Source organism: Saccopteryx bilineata, chromosome 9 (assembly GCF_036850765.1).
Source record: "Saccopteryx bilineata isolate mSacBil1 chromosome 9, mSacBil1_pri_phased_curated, whole genome shotgun sequence".
Classification (NCBI taxonomy): Eukaryota; Metazoa; Chordata; class Mammalia; order Chiroptera; family Emballonuridae; genus Saccopteryx; species Saccopteryx bilineata.
The window spans coordinates 13,138,833-13,156,786 of NC_089498.1; the positions used below are offsets into that span (position 1 = coordinate 13,138,833).

Consider the following 17,954-nt stretch of genomic DNA (forward strand, 5'->3'; position numbering starts at 1 on the left):
GGAAGCCGCCGAATCACTGACACCGATGGATACTGAAACCGAGACAGGCTTCTTGACTATTTGATTGATGTCCAGTAATTGCCTAAAACTTCCGGCCCAGAGGAAGCACTGGGAACAATGACAGGGTTTGGAAAGTTGGTACTGAACAACAACAACAGCAACAGCAAAAAATTGTTTGTTTAATTCCCCATTTAAATTTGTATCATGTAGATCTCACATTTGGAATAAATTCTATCTCTATTATTTATATATTGCTATTTCTGGGATAATGAATAAATCTACAGAGCATCGGTTTCTTTACTGGTCAAATATGAAGTACCCATATCCCAGGGATGGTTGTAAAGACTAAAAATAAAGCCTAGCCCTGGCCGGTTGGCTCAGCGGTAGAGCGTCGGCCTGGCGTGTGGGGGACCTGGGTTCGATTCCCGGCCAGGGCACATAGGAGAAGCGCCCATCTGCTTCTCCACCCCTCCCCCCTGCCTTCCTCTCTGTCTCTCTCTTCCCCTCCCGCAGCCAAGGCTCCATTGGAGCAAAAGATGGCCTGGGCGCTGGGGATGGCTCCTTGGCCTCTGCCCCAGGCACTAGAGTGGCTCTGGTCGCGGCAGAGTGACGCCCCGGAGGGGCAGAGCATCGCCCCCTGGTGGGCGTGCCGGGTGGATCCCGGTCGGGCACATGCGGGAGTCTGTCTGACTGTCTCTCCTCGTTTCCAGCTTCAGAAAAATACAAAAAAACAAAAAACAAAAAAACAATAAATAAATAAATAAATAAAGCCTAAATAAATCTTTGGTACTTGGTAGGTAATAAAGACATGTCCATCATTATCATCACCATCTTGATCACGTCGCCTGAAACGGACCTGTGTAATGAACTTCCCTACTTGGACGGTGGGTGGCGAAGAGGCCCCCTTTCTTAGCCGTTTATAAATAGCACAAAACTGGAAAAAACATTTGGGTATTATTTCACTCCCAAAACTCAAACAGAGGCAAGAATATTTTTGTCATTTTTTTTAAAAGTTTCAGTTCATGACAGACTTTCTGGGGTGAGTCATAAGAATTTATAAAACAGCTATAAATACAGCCCTTTGGTAAGATCAGAGGTAAGAATGTCATAATATTATAAGATCTCACAATGGGTGGAACTTGACGGGGGAAAATGACTCAGTTTAAAATTCAGCTTAAAATCGACCTCAACTATTTCAAGAAGCCCTTGCTGCCCACATAGACATTTCACACTGTTTATTGCCTTTGTAATGCAGGGTCCTAAGAATCGCTGAACAGCCCCAAATCCCGACTTCACAGAATTAAACAACAAATGTGTACCGAGCACAGAGCTAGGGGCCCTTTCGTTCCTCCACCCTTCTCTTCTTTGTTTCTTACAGAACGGATACAAGAAAAACCGCTTACTTAGGTGTGATGTAGTTATGATTTTAGTCTCTCTCTTACCTAATGTTGCCTTGGTTACCTAGTCAGTAAAATGGCTATTATAATGGGTTTTGTGGGGTTTAAAGGTGGGATTACATAGAAAGCACCTTTCACAATGGCTGGCACATAACAAGTGCTCAATAAATGTGTATTTTTAATAATTAATGTTAATACTATCGCTTATGTACTGCTGAGGCCCAGCCCTTTTGCAGGTATAAGCGAGCATTCCACTCACTGCTCGCTTTTCTGTCCCTACACAAGTTTACCTGGTTCTCAGGTCAGTGGAAACAAACACAGAAAAGATGTGTTTCCATGATGAGACAGAGCTCAGAGGTGGGAGTGGCAAGGGGGCGGATACCTGCATCTCCGGCGCCATTTTAGGTGTTGATTTTTCCACCAATGTTTCTGACCAAAATTTCTGTCCCATGAACTGACCAGTGCAAGTCCAAGCAAAAGAAAAAAAAAAAAAAAGAAGGGCAATGCTTAATTATAAGACTCTCATATTGGCTCTTTCTTTAAGCCAATTAACAGAAACTAATTTCAAAGAAAAACAGAGTCGGTTAAAAATAACGAAGCCTGGAGTAGCAACTTAAATTTTAGAATCCAGTGTTCCATGTAAGTTTCCCAGATGTCATGCTTTTGGAAAGCTGCCTCAGAAGTAGACCCGGAAGCCACTCTGCCCTCTGAGAGTCCCAATGTCTTTTTCAATAGCAACACTTAGTGTGGATGAAACACAGCCAGAAAATCCTCGGTGGGATCTTACTTGTGGGAGTTCACTGAAACTAACTATGTGCATCTCACAGTCTTATAGATGGGAGAAAATATCTACTTCACAGAGGGGTGCTTTGCAGTAAATGAGGTGCTACATGACTCACACTAGGTAAATAAATAACTCAAATAAGAAGCTAATGTTCGATCTGTAAGTTATCTCTTCCAACTCAGAGTAACTGTGGAAATAAAAATCCAGAAACGGAAAGACATGAACAAGGACTATCATTGGCATCCTCTGTAGCCTTAGGGAGCACGGAAGTTTGCAAGAGACACTAGAAAGAGATCCCAAAACTCCATGTAGTGTTTGTCAACTTTCAAAATATCTGTTACTATGAGTATCTCCATAGAACATATGGGTTTCCTTTCAAAATATCTGCTACTATGAGCATCTCCATAGAGCACAGACTCTCAGCTAAAGAGAAGAGAGGAGACACTGGGTTTCCTAGCTCTGCTTTCCCACCCCTAAGGAGCCTTCCTCACCTGACCTGAACAAGGTCAGGTGAAGACCTTCTGCTCATCTTCCCTTTCTCAAGGATATCCTTTCTATTATTCTAGGTCAGTGGTAGTCAACCTGGTCCCTTTTGCCCACTAGTGGGCATTCCAGCTTTCATGATGGGCAGTAGCAGAGCAACCAAAGTATAAATAAGAAGATAGATTTAACTATAGTAAGTTGTTTTTATAAAGATTTATTCTGCCAAACTTAGCGAAAATCCGACATAAAGTACTTGATAAGTATCATAATTATTATTATATGCTTTAACTTGTTGTAACTCTGCTTTATAAATTTTATAAAGTAAAGTTACTTCCCTACTTTATAAATCACCATTACTGTGGAACGAGTGGGCGGTTAGAATATTTTACTACTAACAGAGATACAAAAGTGGGCGGTAGGTATAAAAAGGTTGACTACCCTGTTCTGGTGTGAAGCACTTGCTGGACTTTTGCACTTTTAAGACAAGGAGAGAATGTTTAGTTCAGGTATCATAGTATCATACTGGTTGGCATTTTTTTCTATTTATTCAATAGCTTATTAGTAGAAGAATGTACCACCATTTATTGAGCGTGAATTGTTAATATCTGTGAAACACGGTGCTAAAGAAATGTGAGGAAAAGGATTACACGAGACAGAAAAGGAGTACAAAAAGAAAAAAAATAGTTATTTTGATGCCTAATACATCTACTAAAAAGCTCAATACCTTCTAATTTATATCTTACATGTCATGGGGTCTATCTTCGGTATTGAAGTTTCCATTCTAATTTCTTTTAAAATATTCATGTATTGAATTTGCTGCTCCTTTGCCGAATTACTTAATCTGCACGAGAGAAAAGATCCCCTTTTCAGAAAAGCTGAATACACTTTTAAGAGTGTTCTTCCTGTCACAGTAAGAAGAAACTTCTTATTAACACAGTGGGAAGTGGTGTGTGAAAAAATGGGCTCCTTGGGTCACGTTAACATCAATGCTAATGATGGACGTTTTGGAAATAGACATTCTTGGTCTAGTACAATGGATATACTTCAGAAACTGCCTAGTCCTTGGTAACCAATGTTCGCAGAAGCCCTATTGAAGCTTTCTCATTTTATTCCAAAAAATATCAAGGTTTGCTTCAATGCTACTGTTCCTCTAACCTAGAAGTAGAATGTCTTAGAAGTAAATGCTAAGAACTTTATCATTTTTACCTCATGAAGTTAAGGCTACAGATGCAAGAAAATTCCTACCTCCATGCTTAGCCCTGCAAGTGGAGACTCCAATGAAGCCTACAGCACTCTGACCACAAACGCAAACTAATGTCACCAGCTTATTTATTGAGAGTAACTTGCAAAGATAAAAGTAATTTTAAGAATGCACCACTGGAGGCCCTGGCCAGTTTGATCAGCGGTAGAGTGTCAGCCCAGCGTGTGGAAGTCCTGGGTTTGATTCCCAGCCACGGCACACAAGAGAAGCGCCCATCTGCTTTCCACCCTTCCCCTTTTCCTTTCTCTCTGTCTCTCTCTCCCCCTCCCACAGCTCCATTGGAGCAAAGTTGGCCCGAGCACTGAGGATGGCTCCATGGTCTCAATCTCAAGCACTAGAATGGCTCTGGTTGCATTGGAGCAATGGCCTAGATGGGCAGAGCATTGCCCCCTAATGGGCATGCTGAGTGGATCCCTTAGTCGGATGCATGCAGGATTCTGTCTGTCTGCCTTCCTACTTCTCACTTCAGAAAACTAAAAATAAAATAAAATAAAATAAAGAATGTACCACTGGTGCATTGGCTGTGAAAGACACAAAAAATGCATAACTGGATCTTACTGTATTAGGAAATAGCACCCTATTCGGCGTTGCCACTGGTACCATGGATAGTAACTTTTCCTGAGTAAATAGGTTTCCTCAATGAACATAACCCAAATATTTACATTTCATATCAACAATTGTCACAATATCTCACCTCCTGTGTGTGTAGGACTTACATTTTGTTTACAACATCCAAATATGTAAGTACATGTATTTCTTCATTCATTCAAATCACCTCTTATCTCCCCTTCCCAATCTCAGCCCCAACACTACATCCATACAGAGAACCTCTGTTCCTGCTCACTTACTGTTTCTTGCTTCAAATAAAGGACATCCATCTACGACAATAGAAAGAGTATTCTATGCGTTTTGGGGACCAAGAATCCAATGACAAGGAGTTTCCTGTTTTCTCTGCCACACTCTTCAGTGCAACATGGGCAAGCTCTGCAAGGCAAGGACTGGGGCACACACAGGAAGCTGCAGCGATTATCTTTGTAATCAGATAAAGAAATAAGAGTGTTGTTCTTTTTAACTGAGTTTATTAGGGTGACATTGGTTAATAAAATTATATAGGTTTCAGGTGTACAATTAATTCTATAACACATCATCTGTACATTGTATTCTGTGTTCGCCACCCCAAGTCAAGTCTCCTTCCATCACCATCTATCCCTCTTTACCTGCCTCTACCTCCCCCACCCCCTTCCCTCTGGTCATCACCACGCTGCTGTCTGTGTCTGTGAGGCTTTTTTCTTTGCTTAATCCCTTTATCTTTTTCACTCAAATCCCAACCCCTTTTTCCTCTGCCAGCTGTCAGTCTGTTCTCTTTATCTATGAGACGGTTTCTATTTGGTTTGTTAGTTTATTTTGCTTATTTGATTCCACATAGAATTGAAATCATATGGTTTTCTTAAAAAAGTTATCCTTTACTATAATACATCCTTTCCACTGTAATATTTGTGAAACACCTGATAATTTGCCCATGATGACCTTGATCCTTACTGTTCATCCTAGGGTCACAGGATTCCCAACCCATTCCCATAAATTTTCATAATCCCGTGACGACCGAAGGACCTCAGCAGAAATCTAGGATGAAGAGAATCCTGTAACTCCCTAAATATCTTTGTGGAGCTATCCATCATGCCAATGATGACTTTGATTTACATGAAAGAATGTTTAAAGATGGAAAGTGCTGCACAGACAGCAGACTATATATGGTGTGAGATAGAGAACACACCTCATTATAGTACAGTCTGGACCACAGCACCACATCCAGAACTAAGATTTAGTAATACAGTTGATGTATTTATTGTAACCTCCTAATTTTCAGTCTCTCTGCTAAGCCTTGTATAGTGATACTCATTTAATTCTCCCTATAAATTGCCTGAGTAGCCCATATATACTGTCCTGACTCTTAATGCCTGTAGTTATAAAATGAGGGAAATATGAATTTTCCCAATCATAAAATTAGTGAGAGAAGTGTGCTATCCTGACCATAGTATCTGACACGTAATAAACTCTTACTAAATGTGGGGTAGCTATAAGGTTAGTGGTATTTGATTATAGAAACTTTCCCATTTTGGTCTAAATAATCTACTACACAGAAAAAATAGTGTTTATGGAAAACACACACACACCTAAGAAATAATAAAAGAGTATTACCTAACTGCATTAAAGGAGGTTTTTAAAAGATATCATAAAGTTAAATATACTTTGACTTTTTTAATTGGACATTTCAGCTCATTTAATAAACACTAAAGTCTTATAGTAAGTGCTAGGAATTAATGGGTGAACAAGATGTGGTCTATTAACACTTTAGGGCTAGAAGTGCATGTATAGTGACATAAAAAATGGTTTGTTTATTTTTTAATATACAATAGTAATGACATAAGCACCCTATTCCAGTGTGCATCGAGTGTTATTTTTTTCTAAGGAGACCATGTTATACCCAAAATACTCATCCCTAAACACAATGCCTGCCCACGTGCTCTGACTCAGTCATGTCCATGAAAACAAGTGTAGAGCCCAACATTATACACTCAGTGTTTAACAGAAGTTTTTTTTTTTTTTTTTTCCCTTCATTTTTCTGAAGCTGGAAATAGGGAGAGGCAGTCAGACAGACTCCCGCATGCGCCCGACCGGGATCCACTCGGCACGCCCACCAGGGGCGAGGCTCTGCCCACCAGGGGGCGATGCTCTGCCCATCCTGGGCGTCACCATGTTGCGACCAGAGCCACTCCAGCGCCTGGGGCAGAGGCCACAGAGCCATCCCCAGCGCCCGGGCCATCTTTGCTCCAATGGAACCTCGGCTGCGGGAGGGGAAGAGAGAGACAGAGAGGGAAAGCGCAGCAGAGGAGTGGAGAAGCAAATGGGCGCTTCTCCTGTGTGCCCTGGCCGGGAATCGAACCTGGGTCTTCCGCACGCTAGGCCGACGCTCTACCGCTGAGCCAACCGGCCAGGGCCCAGGCTTCCTTCTTTATCAATAAACAGAACCTCTGACTTCACTACCCTCTGGGCTCTCCATACCTGTTCTCTCCAATTTCAGACACTTATCTTTGGAAGAATATTTGGGTCTTTTGCTGTCCTTTGCACCATTAATGTATCTTCTGTAACTCTGACCCTTCTCAAGGACATTTCTAAATCTCACTCTCATTTCCTGGGAAGTTGCATACCCTAGTAGACATCCCTGACTTGATTTGTATCCTGAGGCCCACTGAAAAGGCCTTTCCACCAGACCTTTTCCACCCCGTGCAAACTGACTCCACGCACAGAGGATAGGGCTAGTAAACGTTTGACGGATGGCGGTGGCATCTCCACGATGTTCAACATGCACCCTGCTCAAAAATAGTCAATGTTATGTTTTCCTTGGCAACACTAAGTCAAATCCTATTGTCCTTTATCAAAAGCAAGGTTGTATAAGACAGTGGTCCCCAACCTTTTTTTGGGCCATGGACTGGTTTAATGTCAGAAAATATTTTCATGGACCGGCCTTTAGGGTGGGACGGATAAATGTATCACGTGACCGAGACAAGCATCAAGAGTGAGTCTTAGACGGATGTAACAGAAGGAAGCTGGTCATTTTAAAAAAATAAAACATCCGGTTCGAAACCTTGGGCTTGCCTGGTCAAGGCACATATGGGAGTTGATGCTTCCTGCTCCTCCCCCTCCTCTCTCTCTCTGTCTCTCTCTCTCACTCCTCTCTCTCTAAAAAAAAAAAAAAAAATCATTCAGACTTAAACATAAATAAAATGGAAATAATGTAAGTTATTTATTCTTTCTCTGCGGACCGGTACCGGTCCGCGGCCCGGGGGTTGTGTCAAATCAGAATGCAGAAATCAAAGGGGGAGAAGGGGGTGCCTAAATGACGCCCATAAATATTTGAACATCAGATAAGGGAGCCAATCTCCCTTTGCTGGGATGCAAAACGGGATTTATTTTGCTTTATTGGTAAAATAATGTCAGATAACACCACTCAGCCCACACACACATCTTTGTCTCTCTCAAAGAGTAAACACTATTAAGTTTTGTTTTAGGGAGTGGACAGAGCACCAATCCATCAAACAAAACACCAGAAACTTTTAAACACCAGATCAGTACTTTCTAATGTATTTTCTCTCTAAAGGTTTCATGCTATTTGCCACCCTAAATCGCTTAGTTTAAAATATTTTAGTAATCCTTGCAGTCTGATAGTTTTTGATCATGACTAGCGAGGTTTACCATGCCACACAAATATCATGTCACTAAGTCAATTAGCCACTTTACTGTTTGCATCTCCAAATGTAGGACACTCACGCGTTTGCCTAAGGGAAGACAGCGTGATGTGCGTGGTGGGAGCACGTGGGGCTGGGAGCGAGATGGCTCGCGGTGCGAATTCAGTCAAGGACTTCACTGGCGAAGAGGTTCCACGGGCTTCTCCATGACTGACATGAGATACGCCGTGCAGACAGACCTCCCTTCCAGGGGGGGTGCCAGAGCTACAGGGAGCATCAGCAGACAGCCTCCAGCTACCTGCTCCTTAGAATCGGCCTCATTGACAGAGAGCCTCCTCCCGGAGGAGATCTGAGAATGAAGCAAGCAGACAGGTAAAGGCCCCATCCTTCCTGCGTGATGCGGGACTCCTCTGATCATCGACAGTCACGCCACTGAGAGCCACTGGGTTGGGATGAGGTTTTGCTGCGCTACAGTTGGACATCTCAAGAATATACCTTCAGGGATCATTTCTATAGTTCGTTACAGTTGGGACATCTCCCCCATCCATCCCTGTCCATTCCCTAACCGTTCCCTAACCAATATCTTGTACTTCAAACCCCATCTACCTCCAGGGAAAACAACCTGTAACGCACTTGTTTGGTTAGAATGAGAATACTGTGTAATTCATGAAATTAATGTAACAAAGTATAAACGAGATACATGTGAACTAAGACATTAAATAAGCATCAAGGAAAAGCCACAAAAAACATCCAGTATCATTCATTAAATATACTGCTCACAAACATTAGGGGATATTTCGAAAATGAATATGAAGCGATAAAATATTCTCTAATTTTTGTGAGCAGTGTGTCGTCTCCCCTATAAGAGAGCACATGTGAGTTTGTTGGGTAAACAGCAAGTCTATTCCAAGTGAAATTCTACTTTATGCCACCTCATGCTTTCAGACAGGGAGAGGCTGCTGGAATCAGAGAATTTGCCAACACGCTGACATGCAGAGACCAGAGTTTGACTGAGGCAGTCACCAGGCTCCAATCTTTAAAAAAAAAAATATATATATATATATATATATATATATATATATATATATATATATATTTATATATATTGATTTTGAGAGAGAGACAGAATGATAGGAGAAAGAGAAACATCATTTTGTCATTCCACTTATGTATACATTCCTTGGTTGATCCATATATGACCTGACTGGGGATCAAACCCTCAACCTTGGCATATCAGGATGACACTCTATGCAACTGATCTACCTAGCCAGCACATTAGCTTTAATTCCAAGAATTCTATATTGTCATCATCTCTGAGGTCTAGACAAATAGGGTTTTATGATAAATCCATGCCAGAAACTAATTCCCCACGGTAAGCAGGTAAGCATCACCATCTTTATCAGGATGTCCTTTTACAGCCTGTATGGCAGTTATGGGGATTTCCCTCCAAAGCCACAGTAAATGAAGCCAAGTTTTTCTGGCAAACTCAACACGAGTGCACAGTGCCATGGGCCCCATGAGGACTACGGTCCCAGGGGCTCTAAGCTGAGCGTGGGTCAAGTCAATCTCATTCATACAGTAGAATTCTAATACAAACAATTGCTTTGACTGCTATCGGTTTAAAATATTTTGAAAATCTCATACTCAGTGAGATTCTGAGACAGAATTAGATCCCAGAATTATGTGAGGGCCAGCCATTCAAATTTCTGACAAAAATCCAAACCCCTATGAGCCCACTGTAGAAGCTGGCCAACTTCTCTGCATCAGGTAAGCAATTTAGGCTTAGCAGACCATCCTGTCTCTGTCATAACTCCGCAACTCTGCAATTACAGGGCATAAAAGCGTTAGGGTTGCTGTGTTCCAATAAAACTTTATTTAAAATGTGGTTGGCCAGGTTTGACCCCTGGTCTAGTGTAACAGAGTTGGAGTTTTCTAAAATCATGGGTCTTTCCTCCAGTAAGTTTACAGGAAGGAGAGGTGGGTGCTCCTATAGTTATAAAAAGTGCATTATCTATTACATGTATCAGAATAAGCACTGTGGTATCTGCGATGCTCAAAACATTAGAATCTGGAGCACAGACCAGCACAGGGGCCTGAGTGCCCCTCCCTTATGTCCTGGACTCCAGACGACCTGCAAAACTATACAAAGTCCAGTGACGGGTCGTGCTCCTTACATTCCCCCCCTTCTTAAAGAGGGCCATGCACCTCAGCAAATGAACTTACCTGGGAGGGCCTAGTGCGAAAACGCTGAGTTCCGATGGACCTGGCCACAGTGCCTTTAGTCCCAGTAGAGTTCCTTAGAGTGCAGTTAGCGAGATGCTACTCTTAGAGAAAGGCAGTGCATGTCTATTTTTCAAATTTAACAGGCACAAACGCACTTTTATATTATAAAATGTTTTGCTAAACATTGGTTTGCAGCTTCTATATGGAAAATTTATAGGAAGATACAATTTTGAGCCGAGTGCAAGGGAAGATGCTATTTAGAACCGCATGTAATGAAATAAACCCCTTAGTTATGAATCAGTTATTATATTTCACTGAACTCCAACTGTTTCTTTCTCAGTGGTTAATTTCATTCTAGCCTTTGTTATTATGCCTAAAGAAACCATTTTAACATTTCCCGCATGCATTCAGAGTATCAAAAATTCCATCTACAAGTTTTCAGCTTTTTTGTCTCTAATTGCTCTACTGGTAGCTCTAACTGCTTTAATAAATAACATTATTTGAGTTCTGCTATTCCCAGAATTCGAAGGTCCCTGCATCACATATTATTTATTTTTCCTCTGAGGTAAAAAAGGAGATTTTTTTCCTACCCAATTAATACTATACCACTCACAAAAATTAGGGGATATTTCAAAATGAATATGAAGCTATAAAATATCCCTTAATTTTTGTGAGCAGTATTGTTTCTTTACGATGTGAGAGATTTCCACTCTAAGATCATTAGATAGTTCTACTTGTTCTATACAAATTCATTAGGAAACTTGGAAGTCTCTTCCTTACATGACCCTGAAGCGCTATAATCGAGTTTTATTTATCATTTTCAGATGGCGTGAATTAAAGGCCAGTGTAATGAATGGGAAGGGCTGGGGTTTCCCACGGCTATTCAGCCAGCCCCTTACTAGACTATTAGGCTCATGAGGGCAGAGGCTGTCTTTAGAGAAAGCCCCCTGGGAGAGTGTGGGTTTGGCTGATACTGCTTACACAACTAAATAAGTTAAAGTTGGTACAGTTGCTATAGGAAAAAAGTATGGAAGTTCCTAAAAATAAAACCCAAAAACTTTTGTATGATCTAGCAATCTCATTCCTGGGTATTTATCCAAAAGAATTAAAATTTGGATCCCAAAGAGATATTCGAGCTCCTGTACTAACTGCAGCACTATTTACAACAGCCAAGATGTGGGAACAACTTGAATGTCCATCAGTGTGAGTGGCTAAAGAAAAATGTGCTCTAGAGATAAAATAATTGTATCATCCAGCCTCCAAAAGAAGAAAATTCTGTTCTATGAGACAACACAGATGAACCCGGAGGACATTAGGTTAAGTAAAATAAACCAGCCACAGAAAGACAACTACCATATGATTTCACTTATAGGGGGTATAGAAAATGTACAGTAGAGTCACAGAAGAATAAAATGGCGGTTGCCAGGGGCGGGGGATAAAGGGGTGGGCATTTGCCAATCAATGGACAGGAAGGAGCGGTGCTGAGCAACAGTGTCTGCAGTTAACGATACTGCATCGTGCACTTAACATGACATCTACCCTCTTAACTGATCTGTAAGTGTTCTCGTCACAATTAAAAAAATAAAGAACAATCAAGTCCTTACCAAAAATGGGAGTTATTGTGAAACTGAGGAGAGAGGCAATCAATACAACAGTGCACCTTCCAAATTAATGCCAGGTTCTCTCCAGTATAAACTGCTTCCCTTTGGCATCAGTGGGTATCAGGACTTTGAGGAGTGTTTGCAGGGAAAAGAGCTCATTATCTGCAAGCCTGGTAACGGAGGTGAATTAGAAAAACGCCGGAATATAACGAGGGCAGGGGAAGCAAAGCGACGCTCTTGTGTTGAGTGGGCACTTGAATTGAAGAGAGGGATCAGGACAACAGAGCACAGCGGCCACTGTGGTTGTGTGTCAACCTGCTCCGCCTGCCGGATAGCCACCCTTCCCACTGTTCATGTACGCGGCGCGCTCAGTCTTACTCAAGGTGACTGAGCCAAAAGAGATAGGGAGCGACTATCTAAAAGCAGTCACATGCCATCTCAGCACCACGGTGACAGCAAGTACACACTTGAAATAAACGTCCTAAAAAGGAAAGAATGAACTTCATATCCGGCTTTATGAAAGCATTGACTTGTACTCAATACCTACTCTGTGCTAGGAGTTTTTACCTTCAATGGAAACAGTCTGCTGCTTGTAACACTGTTTCAGACTGTTTGTCACGAAGTGCGGGCTTAGGAAACAGTAACTTCATCACCCTGGGCCTGACCCAAGAAGCCGGACCCAGAGAGGCATGCACAGACACAGCGGTCCATGGGAAGAGGAGATCTGGGTGTAAACCCTGGCCTTGCACCCCTGCTGGCTCCCCGTGCCCAGGAAACTCATCCTTTCAGACCCTTGGCTTCCTCCTTCATTAAACTGGAATCATGTCATAATATCTTCTGTGAGAATTCAATGAAAGAACATCTAATAGAAACTTCTGTCTGGCGCATTAAAGAACAATAACATCGTTTCTCCTTTTCCTTTCCTATTTACAGTGTGGTTCACAGTCAGTAATAACAAACCCACACAAAGAGGCTGGACCAATGAGCTCAGAACACTCTGATTCAGTCCACAGACGTGGTATATTTTCCTTCCCTCTAGGAATGCATCCTGGGTTGAAGGAGGCCCGTTAGCGAATGAATAATTTATTATTTCAATTAAAACTGGCCCTGCTAAGCCATGCCAACATGCGGAGAGACAGTCAGAGTCACAGGGATCACAGGGAAAGAAAGGGAGTGTGGTGTAGGGACTGAGGACAGGCATGTGTCGTTGGAAAAAACAGGTATGCATCACAGGGATGCATTTGCGCTTCGTTATTTGTGTGAAACTGGACGAGTTCATCATTTTATCCTCAGTTTCTTCACCTATTAAATGAGGATAATAAATATAATATTATCTCATGTAGGTATTAGGGAATAAAATGAGTATAATAAGCACCTCCTGGCCACATATTAATAAGTACTCACTAGTGACAATATTCACAGCAGTAGCAGGGGCAAATTAGGTTAAATGAGATTAAACTTTTTAGCCTGTAACTATTAAAGACAAAATAAAAAAAAGCAGTTAATTCTGCACCCATTCAGCAACCTTTAGTAGAAGAATCTTGATCCTTGCCAGTTGGCTCAGTGGTAGAGTGTTGGCCCGGAGTGTGGAAGTCCTGGGTTTGATTTCCAGTCAGTGAACACAGGAAAAGCATCCATCTGCTTCTCTAGCCCTTCCCCCTCCTCCTTTCTCTCTCTCTCTTTCTTCCCTTCCCATAGCCATTACTCAGTTGGAGCAAAGTTGGCCTCAGGCACTGAGGATAGCTCCATGGCCTCACCTCAGGCACTAAAATAGCTCGGTTGCTGAGCAATGGATCAATGGCCCCAGATGGGCAGAGAATCACACCCTAGAGGGCTTGCTGGGTAGATCCTGGTCAGGACACATGCAGGAGTCTGTCTCTCTGCCTCCTTGCTTCTTACTTAATAAAAAAAATCTTTACTAAAATAAGTATAGGTTTCCAATTTGCATTGACTATAAGACTTTGATAGTGTCTTCAGTAACTGGTAATGTTAATTGCTACCATATATTTTGTTATCTATGTAACCCTGTGAGGAAGACAATATTATCCCAATATATAGCTGAGGAAACTGAGTCTCATAGAATTTCAGAGACCAAGCTGCCTGACAGAAAAGTACCAGTGATAGGATTTGAACCTTAGTCTGTGTAAGTTCAAAAGACGTCTTCTTTCTTTCTTTCTTTCTTTCTTTCTTTCTTTCTTTCTTTCTTTCTTTCTTCTTTCTTTCTTTCTTTCTTTCTTTCTCTTTTCTTTTTCTCTTTCTTTCTTTCTTTTTTTTTTTTTTTTTTTTTTTTTTAAATTTTTTTTTTTTTTTTTTTTTATTCATTTTAGAGCGGGGAGAGAGAGGGGGGGGAGGGGAGACAGAGAGAGAGAAGGGGGGAGGAGCTGGAAGCATCAACTCCCATATGTGCCTTGACCAGGCAAGCCCAGGGTTTCGAACCGGCGACCTCAGCATTTCCAGGTCGACGCTTTATCCACTGCGCCACCACAGGTCAAGCCTCTTTCTTTCTTTCTTTCTTTCTTTCTTTCTTTTTCTTTGTTAAATTTTTACTTATTGATTTTAGTGAGAGAAGAGAGGCCAGGAGCATCAATCTGTTCCTGTGTGTGCCCTGACAGGGGATCAAACTGGCAACTTCTGTGCTTCAGGACGATGCTCTAACCAACAGAGCCCTCCAGCCAGGGTTCAAAATATGTCATCTTTCAAATAATTCACACAACTTTAGTCTATATTACTATGAGACATAGTGTGGAAGAAAGCAGCAAATGATTACTTAATGTTCCTAGAAGGGAGATGTTAAAACCATGAGTTTTGACTCTCTTTTCCCCTGTCAGGGCGTATATAGACATAGACAAAGGTGCAGGTATAGATATAGATAGAAATATAAGTTTAAGTATAAGAGTTTTAAGATACATTCTATTTCCTGCTTGACAATGGGCCCTAAAAAAGTCGTTGGGTCTTACGATAAGTCAACCACCCAATAAATGACTGCATACGTTTACATGGCAGATGGCAAAGTAAATGATTCTTTCTTGCTGGATGGCCAGGTGAACATCCCCCAGAAGACGGAGGCGTTCTGGTAGCCATACAAAATACAAGTCTCCTAAAGGGACAATAAGGCTTTGCTCTTCGTTAGCCAGCGGTTCCCTGAATATCCATGCCCTCTTGATCTGTCTAAACAGGTTAAATGGCTCTAACTCTGTCTGCTAGATGCATAAGGAATCATGCACAGCTCTGGCCAGTCAGAAAATTTAATTTCCTACTCAAATCCACCGTGTATGAGAGGAAAAAGCTGCTCTCTATACACCTCAGTTAGGGTAGGGGCCACCACAAAAATGCAGAACACATTCTGAAAAATGAAGCTGGGGTGGGGGTTGGGGTCTTATGTTGACCTGCCCCAGAGCCAACCCACCTCCAGCCAGAACTGTGTGGAGCCTGCCTTCCGCACAGCCCAGCAAAGCCCTGTTGAAAATCCTCTGAAACTGGATCCACCCCCGCTTTGGAAAGGAACACAGATGCCCAGAAACTAGCACCTGCCTGACGTCAATCGGAAGTATAGATCTGTCCATGTCACCAAACGGTACTTTACCTGTTCATCTCTCCCCGGTAGCCCCGCCCCAAATCCCCATTTTTGTTTACCCCACAACAAAATGCCTTCAAGTCAGGCAGTTGCTACTAAGCAGCCTCACGCTTCTACCCTAGCCTTTCAGACCTGTGATGGTCATCAACATAACAACACAATAATGACAGTGATCAACCACAATGAGCATCATCCCTTGATCCCCTGTGAACTAGAATTCTGATCAGAGAATGTCCATTTTAAATATCAATACACGGAGAGATTTTAAAATGTGTAAAAACCTGTGGGAAGACGATGAACCTGGAGTTGTTTTTTTTTTGGTTTTTTTTTTTTTGTTTGTTTGTTTGTTTTTTACCTGGCTCTACTGATTTGAGCTCACTGTCACTCTGGTACAAAACTTCTTCAAACTGCACTGCTCGCTGATTAAGAATGTCTCTGGGCAGGAAGTCGGTTCCTGCTGGGACTGTGGGCTTCGTGTTTGGAGTTCGGACGTGATTGCCCTGATATGTGAGCTCCTGGCTTTCCCGAAGGGCCCTTGGCTTGGCGTGCCCCCGAGCCCCCCTGTGTGTGCCCTGCTAACAAGAGCAGAAATCTTATTAAATCAAGTGCCAGAACAGGCCCACGACTGGGCTCTCGGTTGGACCAATTTTGCTTATTCTCGTCACATTCTGTCACTTACACTTGGAAATGTGCAGAAAGTGGCCAGTGATCCTTTTGGCATTTTTTTTTCCCCCAGAGAAAACAGAGTGACATGACAATGGGGCCGATTCATTCATTCAAAAAATATCATGGCCCCTCATTTATAGCAGGATATCACGGTGAAGTCCTTTCACCACTTCGCTATTTAGTCAGAATGTGGAAGCCCACGTCAACTTACTTTTCTGGATACTTCCTGCCATTGTAGTCAACGCTTGGCCCCCGGGAGAGAGAGAATTCTCTTAGCCGAAGGCAGGGCCTCCTGTACGTCTACAGCTTGTTGAATCCCCTTCAAACCAGAATGGACGACTGACTATTCCTCAGATGCTCAGATGCTCAGGGTAGGGTTTACCTTCTTGGAGTTTGGGTTCTTTTGAAAGAAGCGTTTTTTTTTTTCTTTTTGTATTCTCATGGAAAACACTCTTTATTATACTGAATTTAGAAATAGCTTATGTTAAAAATATCTTTTCTGGATCTGAAAAGAATTCTTTTTCTCCCAAACTCAACTTATTTGGGGCCTGGACTGACTGTACTTCTGGGTCACGCCCCCAGCCACATCGTTTCAGCACCCCTTGGGCCTGATGAGAATGTAATATATAACCAAGTAAGTAAAACCTCCAGAACACTTACTTGTCTAGACTTTCCCTGTACAGCAGTACCTTGACACATGAGTTTAATTCGTTTCATGGTCGAGCTCCTGACTCAAGTTGCTTGTGTATCAAGTCGAATTTCCTCATTTAAATTAATGGGAATGCAATTAATCTGTTCCAGCCCCCAAAAAACACACACATTTTTTGTTTTATATGCTTTTAAATAAGAAAATATACTTTATAAATAACAAATACATACACACACAATAAGAGAGAATGTAAAGAAATAAACTGGTTTATGAAGTGTATTTACTTTCAAGGTCAGGGGAAGATGCTGTTGGAGTGGGAGGAAACATTAGCATAAGAATGGCTCCTCCCAAGCAGGAATGCTCAACTGCCCTGCTCTGAAGGCAAGCACACACGAGGCTGCCCAGCTCCATTTTTAACAATAAAAGTGAGCAAACTCAAAAAATACTAATTTTATAAACTCATTTGCCCAACACTCGTGATTCAAATATCTGCTCGTGACTTAAAGCAAAAAATACCACAAGTGACTGCTTGTCTCTCAAATTGCTAGTAATTTAAAGGGCTTGTGTGTCAAGGTACACTGTATAAAGTAATTAGAAAGAGATCAGTGCCCTGGCCGGTTGGCTCAGTGGTAGAGCGTCGGCCTGGCGTGCAGGAGTTCCGGGTTTGATTCCCGGCCAGGGCACACAGGAGAAGCGCCCATCTGCTTCTCCACCCCTCCCCCTCTCCTTCCTCTCTGTCTCTCTCTTCCCCTCCCACAGCTAAGGCTCCATTGGAGCAAAGATGGCCCGGGGCTCTGGGGATGGCTCTGTGGCCTCTGCCTCAGGCACTAGAGTGGCTGGCTCTGGTGGCAACATAGCGATGCCCAGGATGGGCAGAGCATCGCCCCCTGGTGGGCAGAGTATCGCCCCTAGTGGGCGTGCCAGGTGGATCCCGGTCTGGTGCATGCGGGAGTCTGACTGTCTCTCCCTGTTTCCAGCTTTAGAAAAATACAAAAAAAAAAAAAAAAAAAAAAAAAAAAAAGAGAGATTACCCTTCCATCCTGCAACCGAAAGGGAAGAGCTGGCTATC

At 42.3% G+C, this 17,954-nt stretch overlaps 1 protein-coding gene across 1 annotated transcript in view; it reads right to left on the reverse strand.

The window, feature by feature from the left end:
• Positions 1-17,954, reverse strand: part of CDH8 (cadherin 8) — a 371,407-nt gene that overhangs the window by 130,565 nt on the left and 222,888 nt on the right. The gene's annotated exons all lie outside the window — the stretch shown is intronic.